The sequence below is a fragment of the Dendropsophus ebraccatus genome, unplaced genomic scaffold, assembly GCF_027789765.1.
Source record: "Dendropsophus ebraccatus isolate aDenEbr1 unplaced genomic scaffold, aDenEbr1.pat pat_scaffold_964_ctg1, whole genome shotgun sequence".
Taxonomy (NCBI): Eukaryota; Metazoa; Chordata; class Amphibia; order Anura; family Hylidae; genus Dendropsophus; species Dendropsophus ebraccatus.
In genome coordinates this window covers 1-16,702 of record NW_027210564.1, presented here as the reverse complement: position 1 = coordinate 16,702, position 16,702 = coordinate 1, and the positions used below count along the sequence as shown (strand labels likewise).

Here is a 16,702-nt window from a genome sequence, read left to right as displayed (position 1 = left end):
CACTTCTCCCAAAGTACTATCTGGAGCTACCAAGAGCTGAGGAGCCACAAGCATGGAGCTGGGCAGTCACACGTGTCTTCCTGACCCTTGCTTGGGTAGTACACAAGATTGTAATATACACCCAATGACGGTCATGGTTTTTCCTTTGGAGAAGTTCTCCCGCTAAGGCTTAAGGAGTAGAATAGTTCTGTTTGGAAAAGTACACTATCTTGCCGACAGGTTGTCAGGATGGCCGAGCGGTCTAAGGCGCTGCGTTCAGGTCGCAGTCTCCTCTGGAGGCGTGGGTTCGAATCCCACTTCTGACAGTGTTCTGAAGCGCGGGCTTTGTCTTTCTCTTTACTTAACTATCTCCTTTCTAGGAGGTTTGCCGAGTAGAAGAGCGTAGAAAAACAGAATTTGATAGCGCAGGTTCTTTCAGGGAATCTCCAGAGCAAGGGTGTTCTTTTCTGAGCCTCACCAAACCCTTTTTCAAAGAGCTTCTAAAATCCCACCACCTCCAAGAAACCCTACATCGTTCTGATGGACTGTAAGCTGAATTTTTAAATTCCTCTTCGCTGCCATGCAACGCCTGGCCTTTGCCGTAAATTGCCTAAGCTCTCAAAACTCCAAACATCTGAGCTGTATCCTCAATGTTCTCATTACAATCTCATTACTTTAGTTGATGCGTACCTAAAAAAGCACCTGCCGAAACCCGGGATCGAACCAGGGACCTTTAGATCTTCAGTCTAACGCTCTCCCAACTGAGCTATTTCGGCCTCCTGAGTGCCCGGTGGCCAATGGCCTTCCACGGGAGGGGTACAAACTGTAGTACAGCACTTCTCCCAAAGTACTATCTGGAGCTACCAAGAGCTGAGGAGCCACAAGCATGGAGCTGGGCAGTCACACGTGTCTTCCTGACCCTTGCTTGGGTAGTACACAAGATTGTAATATACACCCAATGACGGTCATGGTTTTTCCTTTGGAGAAGTTCTCCCGCTAAGGCTTAAGGAGTAGAATAGTTCTGTTTGGAAAAGTACACTATCTTGCCGACAGGTTGTCAGGATGGCCGAGCGGTCTAAGGCGCTGCGTTCAGGTCGCAGTCTCCTCTGGAGGCGTGGGTTCGAATCCCACTTCTGACAGTGTTCTGAAGCGCGGGCTTTGTCTTTCTCTTTACTTAACTATCTCCTTTCTAGGAGGTTGCCGAGTAGAAGAGCGTAGAAAAACAGAATTTGATAGCGCAGGTTCTTTCAGGGAATCTCCAGAGCAAGGGTGTTCTTTTCTGAGCCTCACCAAACCCTTATTCAAAGAGCTTCTAAAATCCCACCACCTCCAAGAAACCCTACATCGTTCTGATGGACTGTAAGCTGAATTTTTAAATTCCTCTTCGCTGCCATGCAACGCCTGGCCTTTGCCGTAAATTGCCTAAGCTCTCAAAACTCCAAACATCTGAGCTGTATCCTCAATGTTCTCATTACAATCTCATTACTTTAGTTGATGCGTACCTAAAAAAGCACCTGCCGAAACCCGGGATCGAACCAGGGACCTTTAGATCTTCAGTCTAACGCTCTCCCAACTGAGCTATTTCGGCCTCCTGAGTGCCCGGTGGCCAATGGCCTTCCACGGGAGGGGTACAAACTGTAGTACAGCACTTCTCCCAAAGTACTATCTGGAGCTACCAAGAGCTGAGGAGCCACAAGCATGGAGCTGGGCAGTCACACGTGTCTTCCTGACCCTTGCTTGGGTAGTACACAAGATTGTAATATACACCCAATGACGGTCATGGTTTTTCCTTTGGAGAAGTTCTCCCGCTAAGGCTTAAGGAGTAGAATAGTTCTGTTTGGAAAAGTACACTATCTTGCCGACAGGTTGTCAGGATGGCCGAGCGGTCTAAGGCGCTGCGTTCAGGTCGCAGTCTCCTCTGGAGGCGTGGGTTCGAATCCCACTTCTGACAGTGTTCTGAAGCGCGGGCTTTGTCTTTCTCTTTACTTAACTATCTCCTTTCTAGGAGGTTGCCGAGTAGAAGAGCGTAGAAAAACAGAATTTGATAGCGCAGGTTCTTTCAGGGAATCTCCAGAGCAAGGGTGTTCTTTTCTGAGCCTCACCAAACCCTTTTTCAAAGAGCTTCTAAAATCCCACCACCTCCAAGAAACCCTACATCGTTCTGATGGACTGTAAGCTGAATTTTTAAATTCCTCTTCGCTGCCATGCAACGCCTGGCCTTTGCCGTAAATTGCCTAAGCTCTCAAAACTCCAAACATCTGAGCTGTATCCTCAATGTTCCTGGCGCTTTTACGCACTGGTGAAGCCTCATGGGGGCAGGGGTTTATCTTTCACTGCAGCCAGACGTGACTGCTCCTGTCTGCTGCCGTCTGATGGATGATGCCAGCGTGCCTGCGTGCATTACACATTTCTTCAATTTCAAGGACCGGTGAAGGCAGACTGAAGAATGGTGCCCATGAGCAATATTGTTTAGGCCAGCTGGGCAATGCTAGTTAGCTGCTTTCTTCCACCATACCAGTTTGCTCCTGGAACTGCAGCTCAGCTCCAACCAGGCCAGTGCTGCCGAGTGGTAAAACGGCACACAAGCCGAGGACAGGCCATTTTGGAGGAAAGACGGGAACGAATCTCATTACTTTAGTTGATGCGTACCTAAAAAAAGCACCTGCCGAAACCCGGGATCGAACCAGGGACCTTTAGATCTTCAGTCTAACGCTCTCCCAACTGAGCTATTTCGGCCTCCTGAGTGCCCGGTGGCCAATGGCCTTCCACGGGAGGGGTACAAACTGTAGTACAGCACTTCTCCCAAAGTACTATCTGGAGCTACCAAGAGCTGAGGAGCCACAAGCATGGAGCTGGGCAGTCACACGTGTCTTCCTGACCCTTGCTTGGGTAGTACACAAGATTGTAATATACACCCAATGACGGTCATGGTTTTTCCTTTGGAGAAGTTCTCCCGCTAAGGCTTAAGGAGTAGAATAGTTCTGTTTGGAAAAGTACACTATCTTGCCGACAGGTTGTCAGGATGGCCGAGCGGTCTAAGGCGCTGCGTTCAGGTCGCAGTCTCCTCTGGAGGCGTGGGTTCGAATCCCACTTCTGACAGTGGTCTGAAGCGCGGGCTTTGTCTTTCTCTTTACTTAACTATCTCCTTTCTAGGAGGTTGCCGAGTAGAAGAGCGTAGAAAAACAGAATTTGATAGCGCAGGTTCTTTCAGGGAATCTCCAGAGCAAGGGTGTTCTTTTCTGAGCCTCACCAAACCCTTATTCAAAGAGCTTCTAAAATCCCACCACCTCCAAGAAACCCTACATCGTTCTGATGGACTGTAAGCTGAATTTTTAAATTCCTCTTCGCTGCCATGCAACGCCTGGCCTTTGCCGTAAATTGCCTAAGCTCTCAAAGGCCAGCTGGGCAATGCTAGTTAGCTGCTTTCTTCCACCATACCAGTTAGCTCCTGGAACTGCAGCTCAGCTCCAACCAGGCCAGTGCTGCCGAGTGGTAAAACGGCACACAAGCCGAGGACAGGCCATTTTGGAGGAAAGACGGGAACGAATCTCATTACTTTAGTTGATGCGTACCTAAAAAAGCACCTGCCGAAACCCGGGATCGAACCAGGGACCTTTAGATCTTCAGTCTAACGCTCTCCCAACTGAGCTATTTCGGCCTCCTGAGTGCCCGGTGGCCAATGGCCTTCCACGGGAGGGGTACAAACTGTAGTACAGCACTTCTCCCAAAGTACTATCTGGAGCTACCAAGAGCTGAGGAGCCACAAGCATGGAGCTGGGCAGTCACACGTGTCTTCCTGACCCTTGCTTGGGTAGTACACAAGATTGTAATATACACCCAATGACGGTCATGGTTTTTCCTTTGGAGAAGTTCTCCCGCTAAGGCTTAAGGAGTAGAATAGTTCTGTTTGGAAAAGTACACTACCTTGCCGACAGGTTGTCAGGATGGCCGAGCGGTCTAAGGCGCTGCGTTCAGGTCGCAGTCTCCTCTGGAGGCGTGGGTTCGAATCCCACTTCTGACAGTGTTACTGAAGCGCGGGCTTTGTCTTTCTCTTTACTTAACTATCTCCTTTCTAGGAGGTTGCCGAGTAGAAGAGCGTAGAAAAACAGAATTTGATAGCGCAGGTTCTTTCAGGGAATCTCCAGAGCAAGGGTGTTCTTTTCTGAGCCTCACCAAACCCTTATTCAAAGAGCTTCTAAAATCCCACCACCTCCAAGAAACCCTACATCGTTCTGATGGACTGTAAGCTGAATTTTTAAATTCCTCTTCGCTGCCATGCAACGCCTGGCCTTTGCCGTAAATTGCCTAAGCTCTCAAAACTCCAAACATCTGAGCTGTATCCTCAATGTTCCTGGCGCTTTTACGCACTGGTGAAGCCTCATGGGGGCAGGGGTTTATCTTTCACTGCAGCCAGACGTGACTGCTCCTGTCTGCTGCCGTCTGATGGATGATGCCAGCGTGCCTGCGTGCATTACACATTTCTTCAATTTCAAGGACCGGTGAAGGCAGACTGAAGAATGGTGCCCATGAGCAATATTGTTTAGGCCAGCTGGGCAATGCTAGTTAGCTGCTTTCTTCCACCATACCAGTTTGCTCCTGGAACTGCAGCTCAGCTCCAACCAGGCCAGTGCTGCCGAGTGGTAAAACGGCACACAAGCCGAGGACAGGCCATTTTGGAGGAAAGACGGGAACGAATCTCATTACTTTAGTTGATGCGTACCTAAAAAAAGCACCTGCCGAAACCCGGGATCGAACCAGGGACCTTTAGATCTTCAGTCTAACGCTCTCCCAACTGAGCTATTTCGGCCTCCTGAGTGCCCGGTGGCCAATGGCCTTCCACGGGAGGGGTACAAACTGTAGTACAGCACTTCTCCCAAAGTACTATCTGGAGCTACCAAGAGCTGAGGAGCCACAAGCATGGAGCTGGGCAGTCACACGTGTCTTCCTGACCCTTGCTTGGGTAGTACACAAGATTGTAATATACACCCAATGACGGTCATGGTTTTTCCTTTGGAGAAGTTCTCCCGCTAAGGCTTAAGGAGTAGAATAGTTCTGTTTGGAAAAGTACACTACCTTGCCGACAGGTTGTCAGGATGGCCGAGCGGTCTAAGGCGCTGCGTTCAGGTCGCAGTCTCCTCTGGAGGCGTGGGTTCGAATCCCACTTCTGACAGTGGACTGAAGCGCGGGCTTTGTCTTTCTCTTTACTTAACTATCTCCTTTCTAGGAGGTTGCCGAGTAGAAGAGCGTAGAAAAACAGAATTTGATAGCGCAGGTTCTTTCAGGGAATCTCCAGAGCAAGGGTGTTCTTTTCTGAGCCTCACCAAACCCTTATTCAAAGAGCTTCTAAAATCCCACCACCTCCAAGAAACCCTACATCGTTCTGATGGACTGTAAGCTGAATTTTTAAATTCCTCTTCGCTGCCATGCAACGCCTGGCCTTTGCCGTAAATTGCCTAAGCTCTCAAACTCCAAACATCTGAGCTGTATCCTCAATGTTCCTGGCGCTTTTACGCACTGGTGAAGCCTCATGGGGGCAGGGGTTTATCTTTCACTGCAGCCAGACGTGACTGCTCCTGTCTGCTGCCGTCTGATGGATGATGCCAGCGTGCCTGCGTGCATTACACATTTCTTCAATTTCAAGGACCGGTGAAGGCAGACTGAAGTATGGTGCCCATGAGCAATATTGTTTAGGCCAGCTGGGCAATGCTAGTTAGCTGCTTTCTTCCACCATACCAGTTTGCTCCTGGAACTGCAGCTCAGCTCCAACCAGGCCAGTGCTGCCGAGTGGTAAAACGGCACACAAGCCGAGGACATGCCATTTTGGAGGAAAGACGGGAACGAATCTCATTACTTTAGTTGATGCGTACCTAAAAAAAGCACATGCCGAAACCCGGGATCGAACCAGGGACCTTTAGATCTTCAGTCTAACGCTCTCCCAACTGAGCTATTTCGGCCTCCTGAGTGCCCGGTGGCCAATGGCCTTCCACGGGAGGGGTACAAACTGTAGTACAGCACTTCTCCCAAAGTACTATCTGGAGCTACCAAGAGCTGAGGAGCCACAAGCATGGAGCTGGGCAGTCACACGTGTCTTCCTGACCCTTGCTTGGGTAGTACACAAGATTGTAATATACACCCAATGACGGTCATGGTTTTTCCTTTGGAGAAGTTCTCCCGCTAAGGCTTAAGGAGTAGAATAGTTCTGTTTGGAAAAGTACACTACCTTGCCGACAGGTTGTCAGGATGGCCGAGCGGTCTAAGGCGCTGCGTTCAGGTCGCAGTCTCCTCTGGAGGCGTGGGTTCGAATCCCACTTCTGACAGTGGACTGAAGCGCGGGCTTTGTCTTTCTCTTTACTTAACTATCTCCTTTCTAGGAGGTTGCCGAGTAGAAGAGCGTAGAAAAACAGAATTTGATAGCGCAGGTTCTTTCAGGGAATCTCCAGAGCAAGGGTGTTCTTTTCTGAGCCTCACCAAACCCTTATTCAAAGAGCTTCTAAAATTCCACCACCTCCAAGAAACCCTACATCGTTCTGATGGACTGTAAGCTGAATTTTTAAATTCCTCTTCGCTGCCATGCAACGCCTGGCCTTTGCCGTAAATTGCCTAAGCTCTCAAAACTCCAAACATCTGAGCTGTATCCTCAATGTTCCTGGCGCTTTTACGCACTGGTGAAGCCTCATGGGGGCAGGGGTTTATCTTTCACTGCAGCCAGACGTGACTGCTCCTGTCTGCTGCCGTCTGATGGATGATGCCAGCGTGCCTGCGTGCATTACACATTTCTTCAATTTCAAGGACCGGTGAAGGCAGACTGAAGAATGGTGCCCATGAGCAATATTGTTTAGGCCAGCTGGGCAATGCTAGTTAGCTGCTTTCTTCCACCATACCAGTTTGCTCCTGGAACTGCAGCTCAGCTCCAACCAGGCCAGTGCTGCCGAGTGGTAAAACGGCACACAAGCCGAGGACAGGCCATTTTGGAGGAAAGACCGGGAACGAATCTCATTACTTTAGTTGATGAGTACCAAAAAAAGCACCTGCCGAAACCCGGGATCGAACCAGGGACCTTTAGATCTTCAGTCTAACGCTCTCCCAACTGAGCTATTTCGGCCTCCTGAGTGCCCGGTGGCCAATGGCCTTCCACGGGAGGGGTACAAACTGTAGTACAGCACTTCTCCCAAAGTACTATCTGGAGCTACCAAGAGCTGAGGAGCCACAAGCATGGAGCTGGGCAGTCACACGTGTCTTCCTGACCCTTGCTTGGGTAGTACACAAGATTGTAATATACACCCAATGACGGTCATGGTTTTTCCTTTGGAGAAGTTCTCCCGCTAAGGCTTAAGGAGTAGAATAGTTCTGTTTGGAAAAGTACACTACCTTGCCGACAGGTTGTCAGGATGGCCGAGCGGTCTAAGGCGCTGCGTTCAGGTTGCAGTCTCCTCTGGAGGCGTGGGTTCGAATCCCACTTCTGACAGTGGACTGAAGCGCGGGCTTTGTCTTTCTCTTTACTTAACTATCTCCTTTCTAGGAGTTTGCCGAGTAGAAGAGCGTAGAAAAACAGAATTTGATAGCGCAGGTTCTTTCAGGGAATCTCCAGAGCAAGGGTGTTCTTTTCTGAGCCTCACCAAACCCTTATTCAAAGAGCTTCTAAAATCCCACCACCTCCAAGAAACCCTACATCGTTCTGATGGACTGTAAGCTGAATTTTTAAATTCCTCTTCGCTGCCATGCAACGCCTGGCCTTTGCCGTAAATTGCCTAAGCTCTCAAAACTCCAAACATCTGAGCTGTATCCTCAATGTTCCTGGCGCTTTTACGCACTGGTGAAGCCTCATGGGGGCAGGGGTTTATCTTTCACTGCAGCCAGACGTGACTGCTCCTGTCTGCTGCCGTCTGATGGATGATGCCAGCGTGCCTGCGTGCATTACACATTTCTTCAATTTCAAGGACCGGTGAAGGCAGACTGAAGAATGGTGCCCATGAGCAATATTGTTTAGGCCAGCTGGGCAATGCTAGTTAGCTGCTTTCTTCCACCATACCAGTTTGCTCCTGGAACTGCAGCTCAGCTCCAACCAGGCCAGTGCTGCCAAGTGGTAAAACGGCACACAAGCCGAGGACAGGCCATTTTGGAGGAAAGACGGGAACGAATCTCATTACTTTAGTTGATGCGTACCTAAAAAAGCACCTGCCAAAACCCGGGATCGAACCAGGGACCTTTAAATCTTCAGTCTAACGCTCTCCCAACCGAGCTATTTCGGCCTCCTGAGTGCACGGTGGCCAATGGCCTTCCACGGGAGGGGTACAAACTGTAGTACAGCACTTCTCCCAAAGTACTATCTGGAGCTACCAAGAGCTGAGGAGCCACAAGCATGGAGCTGGGCAGTCACACGTGTCTTCCTGACCCTTGCTTGGGTAGTACACAAGATTGTAATATACACCCAATGACGGTCATGGTTTTTCCTTTGGAGAAGTTCTCCCGCTAAGGCTTAAGGAGTAGAATAGTTCTGTTTGGAAAAGTACACTACTTTGCCGACAGCATGTCAGGATGGCCGAGCGGTCTAAGGCGCTGCGTTCAGGTCGCAGTCTCCTCTGGAGGCGTGGGTTCGAATCCCACTTCTTCTGACAGTGGACTGAAGCGCGGGCTTTGTCTTTCTCTTTACTTAACTATCTCCTTTCTAGGAGGTTGCCGAGTAGAAGAGCGTAGAAAAACAGAATTTGATAGCGCAGGTTCTTTCAGGGAATCTCCAGAGCAAGGGTGTTCTTTTCTGAGCCTCACCAAACCCTTATTCAAAGAGCTTCTAAAATCCCACCACCTCCAAGAAACCCTACATCGTTCTGATGGACTGTAAGCTGAATTTTTAAATTCCTCTTCGCTGCCATGCAACGCCTGGCCTTTGCCGTAAATTGCCTAAGCTCTCAAAACTCCAAACATCTGAGCTGTATCCTCAATGTTCCTGGCGCTTTTACGCACTGGTGAAGCCTCATGGGGGCAGGGGTTTATCTTTCACTGCAGCCAGACGTGACTGCTCCTGTCTGCTGCCGTCTGATGGATGATGCCAGCGTGCCTGCGTGCATTACACATTTCTTCAATTTCAAGGACCGGTGAAGGCAGACTGAAGAATGGTGCCCATGAGCAATATTGTTTAGGCCAGCTGGGCAATGCTAGTTAGCTGCTTTCTTCCACCATACCAGTTTGCTCCTGGAACTGCAGCTCAGCTCCAACCAGGCCAGTGCTGCCGAGTGGTAAACGGCACACAAGCCGAGGACAGGCCATTTTGGAGGAAAGACGGGAACGAATCTCATTACTTTAGTTGATGCGTACCTAAAAAAAGCACCTGCCAAAACCCGGGATCGAACCAGGGACCTTTAGATCTTCAGTCTAACGCTCTCCCAACTGAGCTATTTCGGCCTCCTGAGTGCCCGGTGGCCAATGGCCTTCCACGGGAGGGGTACAAACTGTAGTACAGCACTTCTCCCAAAGTACTATCTGGAGCTACCAAGAGCTGAGGAGCCACAAGCATGGAGCTGGGCAGTCACACGTGTCTTCCTGACCCTTGCTTGGGTAGTACACAAGATTGTAATATACACCCAATGACGGTCATGGTTTTTTCCTTTGGAGAAGTTCTCCCGCTAAGGCTTAAGGAGTAGAATAGTTCTGTTTGGAAAAGTACACTACCTTGCCGACAGGTTGTCAGGATGGCCGAGCGGTCTAAGGCGCTGCGTTCAGGTTGCAGTCTCCTCTGGAGGCGTGGGTTCGAATCCCACTTCTGACAGTGGACTGAAGCGCGGGCTTTGTCTTTCTCTTTACTTAACTATCTCCTTTCTAGGAGGTTGCCGAGTAGAAGAGCGTAGAAAAACAGAATTTGATAGCGCAGGTTCTTTCAGGGAATCTCCAGAGCAAGGGTGTTCTTTTCTGAGCCTCACCAAACCCTTATTCAAGAGCTTCTAAAATCCCACCACCTCCAAGAAACCCTACATCGTTCTGATGGACTGTAAGCTGAATTTTTAAATTCCTCTTCGCTGCCATGCACGCCTGGCCTTTGCCGTAAGTTGCCTAAGCTCTCAAAACTCCAAACATCTGAGCTGTATCCTCAATGTTCCTGGCGCTTTTACGCACTGGTGAAGCCTCATGGGGGCAGGGGTTTATCTTTCACTGCAGCCAGACGTGACTGCTCCTGTCTGCTGCCGTCTGATGGATGATGCCAGCGTGCCTGCGTGCATTACACATTTCTTCAATTTCAAGGACCGGTGAAGGCAGACTGAAGAATGGTGCCCATGAGCAATATTGTTTAGGCCAGCTGGGCAATGCTAGTTAGCTGCTTTCTTCCACCATACCAGTTTGCTCCTGGAACTGCAGCTCAGCTCCAACCAGGCCAGTGCTGCCGAGTGGTAAAACGGCACACAAGCCGAGGACAGGCCATTTTGGAGGAAAGACGGGAACGAATCTCATTACTTTAGTTGATGCGTACCTAAAAAAAGCACCTGCCGAAACCCGGGATCGAACCAGGGACCTTTAGATCTTCAGTCTAACGCTCTCCCAACTGAGCTATTTCGGGCCTCCTGAGTGCCCGGTGGCCAATGGCCTTCCACGGGAGGGGTACAAACTGTAGTACAGCACTTCTCCCAAAGTACTATCTGGAGCTACCAAGAGCTGAGGAGCCACAAGCATGGAGCTGGGCAGTCACACGTGTCTTCCTGACCCTTGCTTGGGTAGTACACAAGATTGTAATATACACCCAATGACGGTCATGGTTTTTCCTTTGGAGAAGTCTCTCCCGCTAAGGCTTAAGGAGTAGAATAGTTCTGTTTGGAAAAGTACACTACCTTGCCGACAGGTTGTCAGGATGGCCGAGCGGTCTAAGGCGCTGCGTTCAGGTCGCCAGTCTCCTCTGGAGGCGTGGGTTCGAATCCCACTTCTGACAGTGGTCTGAAGCGCGGGCTTTGTCTTTCTCTTTACTTAACTATCTCCTTTCTAGGAGGTTGCCGAGTAGAAGAGCGTAGAAAAACAGAATTTGATAGCGCAGGTTCTTTCAGGGAATCTCCAGAGCAAGGGTGTTCTTTTCTGAGCCTCACCAAACCCTTATTCAAAGAGCTTCTAAAATCCCACCACCTCCAAGAAACCCCTACATCGTTCTGATGGACTGTAAGCTGAATTTTTAAATTCCTCTTCGCTGCCATGCAACGCCTGGCCTTTGCCGTAAATTGCCTAAGCTCTCAAAACTCCAAACATCTGAGCTGTATCCTCAATGTTCCTGGCGCTTTTACGCACTGGTGAAGCCTCATGGGGGCAGGGGTTTATCTTTCACTGCAGCCAGACGGTGACTGCTCCTGTCTGCTGCCGTCTGATGGATGATGCCAGCGTGCCTGCGTGCATTACACATTTCTTCAATTTCAAGGACCGGTGAAGGCAGACTGAAGTATGGTGCCCATGAGCAATATTGTTTAGGCCAGCTGGGCAATGCTAGTTAGCTGCTTTCTTCCACCATACCAGTTTGCTCCTGGAACTGCAGCTCAGCTCCAACCAGGCCAGTGCTGCCGAGTGGTAAAACGGCACACAAGCCGAGGACAGGCCATTTGGAGGAAAGACGGGAACGAATCTCATTACTTTAGTTGATGCGTACCTAAAAAAAGCACATGCCGAAACCCCGGGATCGAACCAGGGACCTTTAGATCTTCAGTCTAACGCTCTCCCAACTGAGCTATTTCGGCCTCCTGAGTGCCCGGCTGGCCAATGGCCTTCCACGGGAGGGGTACAAACTGTAGTACAGCACTTCTCCCCAAGTACTATCTGGAGCTACCAAGAGCTGAGGAGCCACAAAGCATGGAGCTGGGCAGTCACACGTGTCTTCCTGACCCTTGCTTGGGTAGTACACAAGATTGTAATATACACCCAATGACGGTCATGGTTTTTCCTTTGGAGAAGTTCTCCCGCTAAGGCTTAAGGAGTAGAATAGTTCTGTTTGGAAAAGTACACTACCTTGCCGACAGGTTGTCAGGATGGCCCGAGCGGTCTAAGGCGCTGCGTTCAGGTCGCAGTCTCCTCTGGAGGCGTGGGTTCGAATCCCACTTCTGACAGTGTGACTGAAGCGCGGGCTTTGTCTTTCTCTTTACTTAACTATCTCCTTTCTAGGAGGTTGCCGAGTAGAAGAGCGTTAGAAAAACAGAATTTGATAGCGCAGGTTCTTTCAGGGAATCTCCAGAGCAAGGGTGTTCTTTTCTGAGCCTCACCAAACCCTTATTCAAAGAGCTTCTAAAATCCCACCACCTCCAAGAAACCCTACATCGTTCTGATGGACTGTAAGCTGAATTTTTAAATTCCTCTTCGCTGCCATGCAACGCCTGGCCTTTGCCGTAAATTGCCTAAGCTCTCAAAACTCCAAACATCTGAGCTGTATCCTCAATGTTCCTGGCGCTTTTACGCACTGGTGAAGCCTCATGGGGGCAGGGGTTTATCTTTCACTGCAGCCAGACGTGACTGCTCCTGTCTGCTGCCGTCTGATGGATGATGCCAGCGTGCCTGCGTGCATTACACATTTCTTCAATTTCAAGGACCGGTGAAGGCAGACTGAAGAATGGTGCCCATGAGCAATATTGTTTAGGCCAGCTGGGCAATGCTAGTTAGCTGCTTTCTTCCACCATACCAGTTTGCTCCTGGAACTGCAGCTCAGCTCCAACCAGGCCAGTGCTGCCGAGTGGTTAAAACGGCACACAAGCCGAGGACAGGCCATTTTGGAGGAAAAGACGGGAACGAATCTCATTACTTTAGTTGATGCGTACCTAAAAAAAGCACCTGCCGAAACCCGGATCGAACCAGGGACCTTTAGATCTTCAGTCTAACGCTCTCCCCAACTGAGCTATTTCGGCCTCCTGAGTGCCCGGTGGCCAATGGCCTTCCACGGGAGGGGTACAAACTGTAGTACAGCACTTCTCCCAAAGTACTATCTGGAGCTACCAAGAGCTGAGGAGCCACAAGCATGGAGCTGGGCAGTCACACGTGTCTTCCTGACCCTTGCTTGGTAGTACACAAGATTGTAATATACACCCAATGACGGTCCATGGTTTTTCCTTTGGAGAAGTTCTCCCGCTAAGGCTTAAGGAGTAGAATAGTTCTGTTTGGAAAAGTACACTACTTGCCGACAGGTTGTCAGGATGGCCGAGCGGTCTAAGGCGCTGCGTTCAGGTCGCAGTCTCCTCTGGAGGCGTGGGTTCGAATCCACTTCTGACAGGTCTGAAGCGCGGGCTTTGTCTTGCTCTCTTTACTTAACTATCTCTTTCTAGGAGGTGCCAGAGTAGAAGAGCGTAGAAAAACAGAATTTGATAGCGCAGGTTCTTTCAGGAATCTCCAGAGCAAGGGTGTTCTTTTCTGAGCCTCACCAAACCCTTTTTTCAAAGAGCTTCTAAAATCCCACCACCTCCAAGAAACCCTACATCGTTCTGATGGACTGTAAGCTGAATTTTAAATTCCTCTTCAGCTGCCATGCAACGCCTGGCCTTTGCCGTAAATTGCCTAAGCTCGCAAGGCCAGCTGGGCATGCTAGTTAGCTGCTTTCTCCCCATACCATTTTGCTCCTGGAACTTGCAGCTGCAGCTCCAACCAGGCCTGTGCTGCCGAGTGGTAAAACGGCACACAAGCCGAGGACAGGCCATTTTGGAGGAAAGACGGGAACGAATCTCATTACTTTAGTTGATGCGTACCTAAAAAAGCACCTGCCGAAACCCGGGATCGAACCAGGGACCTTTAGATCTTCAGTCTAACGCTCTCCCAACTGAGCTATTTCGGCCTCCTGAGTGCCCGGTGGCCAATGGCCTTCCACGGGAGGGGTACAAACTGTAGTACAGCACTTCTCCCAAAGTACTATCTGGAGCTACCAAGAGCTGAGGAGCCACAAGCATGGAGCTGGGCAGTCACACGTGTCTTCCTGACCCTTGCTTGGGTAGTACACAAGATTGTAATATACACCCAATGACGGTCATGGTTTTTCCTTTGGAGAAGTTCTCCCGCTAAGGCTTAAGGAGTAGAATAGTTCTGTTTGGAAAAGTACACTACCTTGCCGACAGGTTGTCAGGATGGCCGAGCGGTCTAAGGCGCTGCGTTCAGGTCGCAGTCTCCTCTGGAGGCGTGGGTTCGAATCCCACTTCTGACAGTGGACTGAAGCGCGGGCTTTGTCTTTCTCTTTACTTAACTATCTCCTTTCTAGGAGGTTGCCGAGTAGAAGAGCGTAGAAAAAACAGAATTTGATAGCGCAGGTTCTTTCAGGGAATCTCCAGAGCAAGGGTGTTCTTTTCTGAGCCTCACCAAACCCTTATTCAAAGAGCTTCTAAAATCCCACCACCTCCAAGAAACCCTACATCGTTCTGATGGACTGTAAGCTGAATTTTTAAATTCCTCTTCGCTGCCATGCAACGCCTGGCCTTTGCCGTAAATTGCCTAAGCTCTCAAAACTCCAAACATCTGAGCTGTATCCTCAATGTTCCTGGCGCTTTTACGCACTGGTGAAGCCTCATGGGGGCAGGGGTTTATCTTTCACTGCAGCCAGACGTGACTGCTCCTGTCTGCTGCCGTCTGATGGATGATGCCAGCGTGCCTGCGTGCATTACACATTTCTTCAATTTCAAGGACCGGTGAAGGCAGACTGAAGAATGGTGCCCATGAGCAATATTGTTTAGGCCAGCTGGGCAATGCTAGTTAGCTGCTTTCTTCCACCATACCAGTTTGCTCCTGGAACTGCAGCTCAGCTCCAACCAGGCCAGTGCTGCCGAGTGGTAAAACGGCACACAAGCGAGGACAGGCCATTTTGGAGGAAAGACGGGAACGAATCTCATTACTTTAGTTGATGCGTACCTAAAAAAGCACCTGCCGAAACCCGGGATCGAACCAGGGACCTTTAGATCTTCAGTCTAACGCTCTCCCAACTGAGCTATTTCGGCCTCCTGAGTGCCCGGTGGCCAATGGCCTTCCACGGGAGGGGTACAAACTGTAGTACAGCACTTCTCCCAAAGTACTATCTGGAGCTACCAAGAGCTGAGGAGCCACAAGCATGGAGCTGGCAGTCACACGTGTCTTCCTGACCCTTGCTTGGGTAGTACACAAGATTGTAATATACACCCAATGACGGTCATGGTTTTTCCTTTGGAGAAGTTCTCCCGCTAAGGCTTAAGGAGTAGAATAGTTCTGTTTGGAAAAGTACACTACTCTTGCCGACAGGTTGTCAGGATGGCCGAGCGGTCTAAGGCGCTGCGTTCAGGTCGCAGTCTCCTCTGGAGGCGTGGGTTCGAATCCCACTTCTGACAGTGTACTGAAGCGTGGGCTTTGTCTTTCTCTTTACTTAACTATCTCCTTTCTAGGAGGTTGCCGAGTAGAAGAGCGTAGAAAAACAGAATTTTGATAGCGCAGGTTCTTTCAGGAATCTCCAGAGCAAGGGTGTTCTTTTCTGAGCCTCACCAAACCCTTATTCAAAGAGCTTCTAAAATCCACCACCTCCAAGAAACCCTACATCGTTCTGATGGACTGTAAGCTGAATTTTTAAATTCCTCTTCGCTGCCATGCAACGCCTGGCCTTTGCCGTAAATTGCCTAAGCTCTCAAAACTCCAAACATCTGAGCTGTATCCTCAATGTTCCTGGCGCTTTTACGCACTGGTGAAGCCTCATGGGGGCAGGGGTTTATCTTTCACTGCAGCCAGACGTGACTGCTCCTGTCTGCTGCCGTCTGATGGATGATGCCAGCGTGCCTGCGTGCATTACACATTTCTTCAATTTCAAGGACCGGTGAAGGCAGACTGAAGAATGGTGCCCATGAGCAATATTGTTTAGGCCAGCTGGGCAATGCTAGTTAGCTGCTTTCTTCCACCATACCAGTTTGCTCCTGGAACTGCAGCTCAGCTCCAACCAGGCCAGTGCTGCCGAGTGGTAAAACGGCACACAAGCCGAGGACAGGCCATTTTGGAGGAAAGACGGGAACGAATCTCATTACTTTAGTTGATGCGTACCTAAAAAAGCACCTGCCGAAACCCGGGATCGAACCAGGGACCTTTAGATCTTCAGTCTAACGCTCTCCCAACTGAGCTATTTCGGCCTCCTGAGTGCCCGGTGGCCAATGGCCTTCCACGGGAGGGGTACAAACTGTAGTACAGCACTTCTCCAAAGTACTATCTGGAGCTACCAGAGCTGAGGAGCCACAAGCATGGAGCTGGGCAGTCACACGTGTCTTCCTGACCCTTGCTTGGGTAGTACACAAGATTGTAATATACACCCAATGACGGTCATGGTTTTTCCTTTGGAGAAGTTCTCCCGCTAAGGCTTAAGGAGTAGAATAGTTCTGTTTGGAAAAGTACACTACCTTGCCGACAGGTTGTCAGGATGGCCGAGCGGTCTAAGGCGCTGCGTTCAGGTCGCAGTCTCCTCTGGAGGCGTGGGTTCGAATCCCACTCTCTGACAGTGGACTGAGCGCGGGCTTTGTCTTTCTCTTTACTTAACTATCTCCTTTCTAGGAGGTTGCCGAGTAGAAGAGCGTAGAAAAACAGAATTTGATAGCGCAGGTTCTTTCAGGGAATCTCCAGAGCAAGGGTGTCTTTTCTGAGCCTCACCAAACCCTTATTCAAAGAGCTTCTAAAATCCACCACCTCCAAGAACCCTACATCGTTCTGATGGACTGTAAGCTGAATTTTTTAATTCCTCTTCGCTGCCATGCAACGCCCTGGCCTTTGCCGTAAATTGCCTAAGCTCTCAAACTCC

At 49.9% G+C, this 16,702-nt stretch overlaps 19 non-coding genes across 19 annotated transcripts; 9 read left to right on the top strand and 10 right to left on the bottom strand.

The window, feature by feature from the left end:
- Positions 1-222: 222 nt before the first annotated feature.
- TRNAL-CAG (transfer RNA leucine (anticodon CAG)) lies at positions 223-305 on the top strand. Its single transcript has one exon. It is a non-coding gene; the product is annotated as a tRNA-Leu (tRNA).
- Positions 306-682: 377 nt separating this feature from the next.
- Positions 683-755, bottom strand: TRNAF-GAA (transfer RNA phenylalanine (anticodon GAA)). The gene has a single exon. It is a non-coding gene; the product is annotated as a tRNA-Phe (tRNA).
- Positions 756-1,035: 280 nt separating this feature from the next.
- Positions 1,036-1,118, top strand: TRNAL-CAG (transfer RNA leucine (anticodon CAG)). The gene has a single exon. It is a non-coding gene; the product is annotated as a tRNA-Leu (tRNA).
- Positions 1,119-1,494: 376 nt separating this feature from the next.
- Positions 1,495-1,567, bottom strand: TRNAF-GAA (transfer RNA phenylalanine (anticodon GAA)). Its single transcript has one exon. It is a non-coding gene; the product is annotated as a tRNA-Phe (tRNA).
- A 280-nt stretch (positions 1,568-1,847) lies between these two features.
- TRNAL-CAG (transfer RNA leucine (anticodon CAG)) lies at positions 1,848-1,930 on the top strand. The gene has a single exon. It is a non-coding gene; the product is annotated as a tRNA-Leu (tRNA).
- A 712-nt stretch (positions 1,931-2,642) lies between these two features.
- Positions 2,643-2,715, bottom strand: TRNAF-GAA (transfer RNA phenylalanine (anticodon GAA)). The gene has a single exon. It is a non-coding gene; the product is annotated as a tRNA-Phe (tRNA).
- Positions 2,716-2,995: 280 nt separating this feature from the next.
- TRNAL-CAG (transfer RNA leucine (anticodon CAG)) lies at positions 2,996-3,078 on the top strand. Its single transcript has one exon. It is a non-coding gene; the product is annotated as a tRNA-Leu (tRNA).
- Positions 3,079-3,564: 486 nt separating this feature from the next.
- TRNAF-GAA (transfer RNA phenylalanine (anticodon GAA)) lies at positions 3,565-3,637 on the bottom strand. Its single transcript has one exon. It is a non-coding gene; the product is annotated as a tRNA-Phe (tRNA).
- Positions 3,638-3,917: 280 nt separating this feature from the next.
- TRNAL-CAG (transfer RNA leucine (anticodon CAG)) lies at positions 3,918-4,000 on the top strand. The gene has a single exon. It is a non-coding gene; the product is annotated as a tRNA-Leu (tRNA).
- Positions 4,001-4,713: 713 nt separating this feature from the next.
- Positions 4,714-4,786, bottom strand: TRNAF-GAA (transfer RNA phenylalanine (anticodon GAA)). Its single transcript has one exon. It is a non-coding gene; the product is annotated as a tRNA-Phe (tRNA).
- Positions 4,787-5,066: 280 nt separating this feature from the next.
- Positions 5,067-5,149, top strand: TRNAL-CAG (transfer RNA leucine (anticodon CAG)). Its single transcript has one exon. It is a non-coding gene; the product is annotated as a tRNA-Leu (tRNA).
- Positions 5,150-5,860: 711 nt separating this feature from the next.
- TRNAF-GAA (transfer RNA phenylalanine (anticodon GAA)) lies at positions 5,861-5,933 on the bottom strand. The gene has a single exon. It is a non-coding gene; the product is annotated as a tRNA-Phe (tRNA).
- Positions 5,934-6,213: 280 nt separating this feature from the next.
- TRNAL-CAG (transfer RNA leucine (anticodon CAG)) lies at positions 6,214-6,296 on the top strand. The gene has a single exon. It is a non-coding gene; the product is annotated as a tRNA-Leu (tRNA).
- Positions 6,297-7,008: 712 nt separating this feature from the next.
- TRNAF-GAA (transfer RNA phenylalanine (anticodon GAA)) lies at positions 7,009-7,081 on the bottom strand. Its single transcript has one exon. It is a non-coding gene; the product is annotated as a tRNA-Phe (tRNA).
- Positions 7,082-13,677: 6,596 nt separating this feature from the next.
- On the bottom strand, positions 13,678-13,750 carry TRNAF-GAA (transfer RNA phenylalanine (anticodon GAA)). The gene has a single exon. It is a non-coding gene; the product is annotated as a tRNA-Phe (tRNA).
- A 280-nt stretch (positions 13,751-14,030) lies between these two features.
- On the top strand, positions 14,031-14,113 carry TRNAL-CAG (transfer RNA leucine (anticodon CAG)). The gene has a single exon. It is a non-coding gene; the product is annotated as a tRNA-Leu (tRNA).
- Positions 14,114-14,824: 711 nt separating this feature from the next.
- On the bottom strand, positions 14,825-14,897 carry TRNAF-GAA (transfer RNA phenylalanine (anticodon GAA)). The gene has a single exon. It is a non-coding gene; the product is annotated as a tRNA-Phe (tRNA).
- Positions 14,898-15,177: 280 nt separating this feature from the next.
- TRNAL-CAG (transfer RNA leucine (anticodon CAG)) lies at positions 15,178-15,260 on the top strand. Its single transcript has one exon. It is a non-coding gene; the product is annotated as a tRNA-Leu (tRNA).
- A 710-nt stretch (positions 15,261-15,970) lies between these two features.
- On the bottom strand, positions 15,971-16,043 carry TRNAF-GAA (transfer RNA phenylalanine (anticodon GAA)). Its single transcript has one exon. It is a non-coding gene; the product is annotated as a tRNA-Phe (tRNA).
- Between the last annotated feature and the right edge of the window lie 659 nt (positions 16,044-16,702).